This window comes from Oculina patagonica, chromosome 2 (assembly GCF_052425735.1).
Source record: "Oculina patagonica isolate OP01 chromosome 2, crgOcupat, whole genome shotgun sequence".
Taxonomy (NCBI): Eukaryota; Metazoa; Cnidaria; class Anthozoa; order Scleractinia; family Oculinidae; genus Oculina; species Oculina patagonica.
The window spans coordinates 22779462-22789088 of NC_135759.1; the positions used below are offsets into that span (position 1 = coordinate 22779462).

Sequence of the window (9627 nt, forward strand, 5' to 3'; positions counted from 1 at the left end):
TGGAAGAAGGCAAGGCGCAATATGTCATCCTGAGGGCGTAAAGATAGATGTAGACTTTCAATAAGTCCTCGTCTTGTTATCGTCTCGCGACCGCGCCGCCGCCGCCGCGCCAAAGCCGCTTCGCTCGCTATCACTGGAAACCGGAGGCGACTGTGGCAAGTCTAAGATAGATGAGAGTCTTCATGGAAGACATTCCTCCCACTCATTCCGGTCTCTCTTTAGAATCGCGCCCATCTATTTTTATTTTAACACGTCCCTGGGAAGTGAAAAGAGTCGGGGCCCAGGATTTTCGCGGGACAATATCATATAGCAAACTGAAGGGAATAGCGCCAACTTATTAAACTTATTTATGAAGCTCTTAACACAGTAAAGGAGTAAAAAATAAGTATTGAATAGCAGAGGTATTATTACAACGAGCACACTAAAATAGCTTAAAATAGTTCACTTTCCTTTAATAACTGAAACACGACTTCTTATCGTCTTATATGCACCTGCTCGACATTCTGAATTTTGTGCGTGTTTAGTGTAAAATATTTATGTTCCTAGTCCGAATAGTATTTTTTTTACTTGTCTAACAAAAAGAAAGTCTGGGAAAACACTAAATTATCCGAGCTTTTGTATGTAGACCTGTGAATTCGGAAAGGTCAATTGGAAAAGAATCAAGTTTCGCTCATAATATGTTTTCGGAGGTATGCAAATGAATCGATGTCTTTCCGAATAGTGGTACGTTTGGTTCATTTTCATATGTAATTAAAAACTATGTACATTGAGTTGATCAATCGCTTTGACGTTTCCAATTATTTAAACACGGCTGAAAGAAGACTGAGAAAGAAATCATCTTAGCACACTTTCTAACTTAAATTTTCCACCTTTTTAGGCTTCAGACCCAGCATCTATCATTAGAGACAAAAACTTGATTCGAAAGGCAGAAGGTTCGCTCTCACATATATTCACTGTCGAGTATGTATGTCTACACAAATGACTATATGTAAAATTGAGCAGTTTAATTACACAGCACAAAGTATACGTAAAGACGAGAGAGACATACCTGTACAAGTTGCTAGGACAGCAGCAAAGAGAATAGACACGCATAGCATCTTCATCAGTAAATAAGTTGTCGACCTGAACAGTGGAAAATGGAACAGTATTGGAGTGGTTACTAGTCGCCTTACTAATCAAGTTTCGAGTAAATCCAGTTGCGTTATGTTATATGTATAAGGATTAACATGTGACCGGTAATGTATATGTTGTTGGCGGTGTCTCAGTGACGTATAACGTAATGGATATTGAAGAGTCACTGAAAAGTTCACTTGACTCCTAGACTCCCAGCTCTCAACAACGGTCCCCAAAAATTTGGAACATGCCTTCACAAATCTTTCGCTAAAAATTACAAACGTTTACAAACTGACATCAAATCGCCGTAATTCGAGGTTTTTTGACCATTTCTTTGTAGTCACGGTATATATACTTCTGAGAACAGAACTGAATTTTTTTAATGATTTTTTAGTCCAATATCACAAATGCTTGAATAGACCGGAAAATGATTTGTCTTAAAAATATGCGTGGACTTAAATTCCTGTTGCGCAAAATGTGAAGAGGTGCCAACATCGTAATGTTGGGGATGGGTAAATACAACGTCATGAAGTCCGTCATGAGTTTAGAAACTGGGGTCAAGTGAGTGCAAACCTATTATTGACTATACAGGGCTGTCACGTTCTTTTAATGTAAAATAGAATAATCCTGATAGGAAATCTTTATCTTATACCCAGCACTGATTAAATTTTATTTTTCGGTGCTTTGTCAAAAGAAATTAGCATGTAGGTTATAAGCATGATAATCTAGAAATAGTTCATTCCTGGCTGAAAATAAGCCAAATTATGACAGCGATGAACTTCGTGAAATGTATAGAAAATTTATAGTGAAGATAATTTTGAAGGTCAGCCAGACTTCACTATTCACAATCCACGCGAAGGAACGAGGGACGCTACCCTGGGTGCCAGAGGTTTTTCTTGCACTCGTGGCGACGGCCTTCGGCCAACGGGCGGCCTTCGGCCGCCGAAGTATCCACCGCGCGCGAGAAAAAATCCTCTGGTACCCAGGGTAGAGGGACGCGCGATATCACACGCACGAAGTGCGTGGTTACTCGCGAGAAGTGGGAGTCTGGGGGACGGACTGCATGCAGACGGAAAAGAACTGCTAGAGAAACACGTGGTACTTGAATTCTCCTCAATTCGCAGCCATAACGTTAACTACTGACGTCCATCGTCTGCTGTATACCTGCCACCCGTACAGATTTGACTCGACACGACATGCATAACTTGTCGTTTCTGGTTATCAAAATACTTCATTCAAAAAGTGTCAGGTTACTAATTGAAATTAGAATTTCTTTAATCCTCGGCGGGCGATCGCGATCGATCGGCGAGCAACTACAATCCATTTGTCTCGCCTCACAATAAAGGCAATTGAGTACCCTTCAAGACTGGTGGTTCCAGAAATGAGTGAGTTCAATGGCTTTTTTTAAGCGCGCAAGGCTTAGAACGGAGGGCGTTTTTTTGAAGTGAATAACACATACGTTTTGAAGAGGATTTTAATAACTGTCTTTTAAGAAATCGAATATGGTGAATCAATCTTTTTTGCAGCATCAGTTTAGCGCTTTTTTACCCTAATTATAGCTGGAAATTCTCCTCTCAACCACATGTAGGATCATAAAAACTGTCTGTGTTTGATAACAGACCGTGTTTGACTAGCACTGCAAGGCGTCATGGGGTACCGTGCATTGAAAGATAATGAACGGTTGGTAATGGTCATTTTTAGCTTGCATTACACGAAATCCATATCTTGTTCCTTAATAATACTTCACTTTAAACTAACCTTTAATGGTGTTGTGTATTGTGTCGAGAAAACGTCTTCAGACGGGGAGGTAACCGGTTAAATGTTCAAGACAACAAACTGCCACTTGTGCTTGGTACGGTCGGGTCGTTGTATGTCACACATTCTCGATCTGTCACGCAAAGTGGATGTAATCCTTTTATCCCGGTTTTATACATACACCACTTCCTCTTCTATTCATGAACATGTGATAAAATGACTCAGTTTAGTTTTCTGATTCTTTGTCCGATTTTCACAAAATTAAAGGTGGTTTAGATTTTCCTTCTCATCGTGGTTTTAAATCGTTGCTGGATTTTATTTCTGCTGGTGTGAAAGCTTTCACTGGTTTACGTAACTTCCGGACGGCGGTCTTCTTTGAGAACATCATCTTCAGTTGCAACGCATTGCCTGGCCCACTGAAGTCGTTAAGCCCTTGAAGCAAGTTGTATTGGGGAAACGATAACTTTGAACTAGAGCAAAATGGATGAGAAAGCTGACATAGAACTTGAGAAAGCGGACAAGAAAATTGGTAAGATATCTAGAGAAACAACTGATGACAGCGCTGTGCGGTTGGGTCCGTTCAGCTGGTTCGTTGAGGCTGTTTGACTGTTTGTAGGCCACGCACGTACTAATTAATTCGAACGCGCTCCTGAATACTATAAATCCTAGACATCTTTGATGATTTTGTGTGATCTGTTCCAGAAGTGGCTGATAATCAAGCTTATAAATGCGCTTATTGGAGGTTTCTCCACTGAAGTCTCTGAACATGCCGACTCCCTGGACTCAGTGCAGTGGAGGTCTTCCAAGCATTTGTCAGCTTGTAAAGTTGAAGTCAAATGTTGTTATGTGTAGCTGGTCCTCTGACAAGCGCACGTATAACAAGCGGTATTAAATCGCGTTTTAAAAATTACAAAACGCGATTTATTCCGATTTATTGAATCATTACTACAGTCACAAGACACTCGATATCCTACTGCGATGTGTGTGGAAGAGTCCATTTAATAGCTCAGTGACAAATAACATACGAAAAAGACCGGTCAGTTTCACGTGCCCCTAACATAAGTTTTGCTTGCCCGCTTATCGGTGAATTAGCGTGCATTTTTAGCTGCTTATTTCACGGCGGGGATGTTATTACGTCTTCAAGCGCGCTGCCGGCCGGAAGTTTCTCTTTGGTTTTATCGTAATTCTTATCAAAATGTGCGCGTTGCACCCGAATAAAATTTATTGCAATTTTGAGTAACTACGTACAGTATTTTCAGTTTTTTCGAGCTTACGCTATTACTTTTAATAAGAAAATTGAAGATTTGATAACATTGCACCGTGTGTATTGCGAGATTTCCCATCTTTCCACGTGTGCTCAAATCACCGGCCAGATCAGTCCGGGAACCCCCGCAAGCTTACTGGAATGGGTGGTAGGTAAATGGTCGTTTCCACGTAACAAAGTTTTAAGAGAAAACAAGAGCGGTACTTTTCAGTATCAGTAGTCGTCAACAGTTTACCCATAAATGTCATGTAGAAATATAAACAGTCGCAAGCATTAAAGCGTATTGTCTCCCGTCTCCGCGAACAGGAAATGTCCACATGATATAGCAGCGATGCCGCCGCAAGCGCGTGAAAACAGACGCTCCACTAAACCCAGAGGCAACACTGTGGACCCCGAAGAACAACAAAACGACCTGAGAAACTGCACGAAGTGACTCAACCAGCGACACAGGACCACAACGAACTAAGAACAATCACGGGACTTGACCGAGTGTCAACAACTATGTAAAGATCGAAACAAATTGATGTGATAAGCTCATACCCCGCGCCTCAGTAGGCGGACCACGTTAAAAAGAGGAATTTAATCCCATCCGAGTTCTTCAGCGGATTGCTTTGGCATTGATTTCTTTGGCATTTTTCTATCCTATATAATGCCGGCTGCTACTCAGTATCAGCCGGCATTTATATCTCAGTAAAGTTTACTGAGATTCACTTCGATTTGAAGATCTTTATTTACTTTGTCTGTTCACGTGCCCTCTAATTTTTCTTGAGATCGTCGATAGCACGAGCAAAATAAAAATCGCGTTGGTTGAAAGAGGGCGAACGCAAGAGGGTGGGGTGGGTAATTTTTTCTCCCACTCCGCGTTCATTTTGGTGGTCCAGGCTCGCCTGCCTCGCGTGCTCGATTCGCTTGAGCGCTCGCATAACTAAAAAAAAAAGCTGCGAACAGAGTCAACAGACTATTATTTTCTTTGCAAAAATGACAGACTATATATATAGCTACAAATTATGCGATAGAACTTTTTAGAAAGAACATTTGTTAAGTTGGCAGACACCCTTCGCTTTTACTGCGAGAACAGTTAGGCTGTCACCGCGCGCAGTTTGCGTCGAGTGTCTGGCTGATTTGAGACTTCCAACTTGCAATTCCTTATAAATTAACTCTGAACACTCTTAAAAAAAAACCTTTTAACAGATGAAAGAAGTTCCACGAAATCAGGAAGTGTAAGAAGGATCCCACCTGGACCCAAACAAGGACATCGTCGGAAAAGAACAGCCTTCACAGTTAGGCAGCTTGGGAGGATGGAAGCAGTTTTCCAGTGGAATAAGTATCCTGGCGTAACTGTACGGGAAGCCCTGGCCACTGAACTGGGAATAAGCGAGACGTCCGTACAGGTCAGAATTGTTTGTGAGGTTGCGGATACTTGCAGCTGGGAGAAAATTAAACTAATATAATAAACACTGAGGGATATTTTGAGGGAGACACCGATGCTTTCATCGAAAAGAAACATGGGAGGGTCTCTGCCAGGGTTCCATACGTTTTCATGTAGATGGATGCATGGCTTGACCGTAGGTTAATTGGTCATCGCCCTGGAGGATTGCCTACCCCCGATCAAGCTCAAAAAAGATAAAAGATTGAAAGATATTGCTTTTCCTATTTATAGGCCCCTATTGTAGGACTTTGTTTCTTTAAAGATAAGCCCTCCCCGAGAATAACCCCACCCGTGAAGGGGAGAATAAGCCCTCCCTGGAAATAAGTCCACCGCCAAGCCCACCTGAAAGGGACGCTGAGCAAAAATAAACCCTGGGATTATTTTTAGAATTTTACGTTAAACAAAGGAGAAAGGAGAGTGAGTTCAAGTTCAAGAGAAGTAGGACACAATGGGTTTCGTTCCATCTGATTGGACCGAACAGAGCCATTTACCATAACTCGCTCAGTGATAACTCCTTAGACCAGACAAAAATATGTTGACTGCTCACAGCCCTCTTTTTTCTAGTATTTTTCCTCGAACGTTGTGAACGCGGGAATAGAATCGCGAGAGAGCTGGACGCCACTGAAAAACGGGAGGCGTGGGGGGATGGGAGGAGGCGCTGTTTCTCTCGCGTTCTTCTGCGTTGAAAAATAGAGAGGAGAGCGAATAGACAGAGTGTAAAAAATATGCGGACAAAATTGAAGGTTGAACGGCAAAAGTTCGAACCAGGAAGCCGCAATGGTAAATATTTTACTCTTTTTCAACAGATGATGTTAGGACTTTTTGTAACGATAATGTTACTTCAAGATATTTTGTTCTAACTCACCATTATGCATTCAGAGGGCATAAAATCTGAGGCCAAATTTTTCCTTGCGATGTTTAGGTTTGGTTTCAGAATCGTCGTTCGAAATGGAGGAAGAGAGAACAGAACAAGCGACCGACTCACCGCGTGGAAAAACTCGACGCATGCTCGTTTAACACCTATAATACCGCTGAACGTAGCTGGCCACTTCCACAGGTGCACGATTACTGGTCATGTCAAGTAAATTCCCAAGCAAGTGTTCGGAGCTCCACCAGCTACTGCTGCCCTCATGCCTGCAGGCTCAAACGTTAATAGCCGTCTTATCACTTGTGCTTCTTATTACTCGACGCATGCGCAGTTGTATGGGCAGGAAGAAGATGAGTCGGAGCGGATTGGCCAAATTCCTTTCACGCTGAAATCTGATGACTCATCTCCGAGTTATATTGATCTTGATCAAGTTCCTAAAATTAAGATGGAGGCTATTCAAAGAGAGCGTTCCGCCGAAGAAATCATTGGTGCCAATGGGCTTCTGTGTATGCGTGGGAGATCTTCTTTATTCATGCCAAGTAACTAGCTAGTTTTTCAATATCTGCTTTCAATTAACACCTGAAGCTCTTTGCAATAACAGTTTTCTTTCATAATGTTATGTTAGCAATTCTACCAAGTGAGGATTGAACGAATTCCAAGAAGCTGCACCCGGTGATTATGGACACACAACAGTGTTGCATCGTGTTTCTTCAGAACGTTTCTGAACTCCGCACAGTTACAAATTAAATGGCCGGAAGGCTTATGTCATGAATAAAGCTATTACGCATGTTTTGTTAGGAAATTCAACGACCTTGAAAATGACAAGTGCTCACTATCCGATCAGCAATTACAATACTTTGATACCTTGCTAACGTTTTCCCCTCTAGAATACGAGAAATCTTAACTAACCCAACCAACAGTAAAACACTACTTTACAAGTACCAATGAACTGTTTCAACCAACCGAAAAAAGGTTGTGAAAATGTTCTATTAGGACACCTTATAAACCAAATTAACTAAAACCGTTTGCGTTTGAAAACTGAGATTGGGCTCAACAGAACACAATCTTTGTGTCTTTGATGTAAAGCTAGCTATAAAAAATTCCAAAAAAAAATCTAAAAAAGATGTGTGGCAATAAGCAGAGGGATTTAACTTTGATTTTCGAGTTGTGGACTTAATGGGTCATCCCGACTGACATTGATTTTTATCTCGTAAAAAGCGTTTTGTTTTCTTTTGCGATTTGGTCAGCAATCACTTTGTCACTCCGTTTTAAGCAATTACTTAACGAGTGGAAGTCAGTGGAAATGATCGATCAGATATTTACTGAACAAAAAAAGTGAAGTGGAAAAGTAATTAAACTGACGGATATTAACCAACTTCTACATGACCAACTGTACATATTCAGAGTCAATAAAAAACAGAGCCAGGCTCTTGCATCAGGGGCAAGCCTAGGGCTTATGTGCACAGTGAGAAATTGGGGTAGCTATGACAACTATTTATTTGCGACAAGGACGGATAATATAGCCTATTGCCACTTTAACCAGAGTTGGAGCAAGATAAAATCAGAGCGTGCGAACAGCACTTGACTTAACTGTCTAGTATTAGCTGGCATTTATTTATATTAAAAGTAAATATGAGTGTCAGAACAATATATTTTCTTTTAAGACTATCCGCATTTGTTTACTTCGGGTTGTTTGATCTATTTTGCCATGCTAATGCTGGCGTTTTCAGCGCTAAGTGAACAATTGGCCATGAAAATTTCACCCATGTGAGCCATTAATAAATTGGATTTGTCATAGGGAGGTACAATAAATTCGTGATTTCATCTTTCCTTGGTATAACGACTTTCCAATTATTCAAAAACCTCGGAAGAAAGTTAATTTAAAAGAATTAACCCTTTTGTGAAAATTTAAATAAAACGGGCTTTCCAAGCTCCCAAAACGTTAAGAGGCCTTTGTGTATAAAGAGCTGTTTAAGATCCTGTGTTGAGGAGGAATTCTGAAAATGATTTGTGGAATTAAAAAAAGGATTCAACGGGGTGATTTGACAAACAATGCCTTCAGTCGGATAGCTTTAACCCCACTTGCCAACTGATGTTCAGTTCCCACGCGCTGTGAAAGATCATCTACATGTGACATTTATAATGTCAAGTATTGTTCCGAGAAAGCACACTGATTCATTGGACTAGCAAGGAATTGGTAATTGATGCTTCCATTGATATATTTTTTTTTGCATGGAAATTTTATTGCTGAAGTAATAAAAATTTAAAATCCTTAAAAATTCTAATTCGCGCATTTTTTTTACCTTTGTATTTTTTCTATTCAACATTAAAGTTTATTCACTTGACTTAAATTGTCTCCTATTCTTCCCTGAAAACACGAAACGACCTCTCATGTTGAAAAAAGTTTTGCAAAGAAAACCACTCTGAAGCAGAGAATTTATTGGTGTATGTCCTTCTTTACAATATCAGCACATTTTTAACGCAATTGCGAAAATAAAGAAAAGCTTTAAATAGAAAATATTGCTTTGATGTGCCATCGTTTGGAGTTGCAATTGGTGAATGAAATTTTCTTCCCTAGAGAACAAATCTATCAACTGAAAACCGGTAATATCGTCAGAACATTGCCGAGGGCCGAATCAATTAGGCATAAAATATCCTGAGCCGAATAGATTACCGCGAATACTGTCGTGATAAATTAAAACTGAGATAAAGTGCACTTATAGTGTTAACAACGGTTTCTTTAAGTTGGAAAACGTCATTGAACGACAGAAGGAAAACAAATGTCACATATAAGCCGATATCATAGCATTTACGTGTCAGAACTTGTCGAAATAAAGCAAACAAGTGGACCACTTTTTATCTAGTATCTCTTGGAAGCGTTAGCGACAGAGGAGAGTGAATTTACTCGAAAATAGGGTCATAAACGCTACATTGACACGCGTGCAATTCAAGCTAGATCTCCGTTCGATTTACGAATTGTTGTTTTTGTCTTTTTTACAAAATTAATTTTGTCTCGGCCTCTATACTGATTTGTTACCGATTGCAGATTCTACTAGAATTGGTGAACAAACCATTGTCCGTGTCTTTCTAGGTGTATCCTGTAATTTACAGTAAAATTATTTAGTCGTATATGTTGAGATCTGAATCACGCACCGTCTAACAGAATACAAAGCTTCCAGATAAAAATAATAACCCTGT

At 40.3% G+C, this 9627-nt stretch overlaps 1 pseudogene across 1 annotated transcript; it reads left to right on the forward strand.

Moving 5' to 3' along the window:
• Positions 1–3264: 3264 nt before the first annotated feature.
• On the forward strand, positions 3265–7497 carry LOC144643573 (uncharacterized; annotated as a pseudogene). Its single transcript, XR_013568920.1, has 3 exons — positions 3265–3397; positions 5324–5523; positions 6484–7497. The product of XR_013568920.1 is annotated as an uncharacterized LOC144643573 (transcript).
• Positions 7498–9627: the final 2130 nt, after the last annotated feature.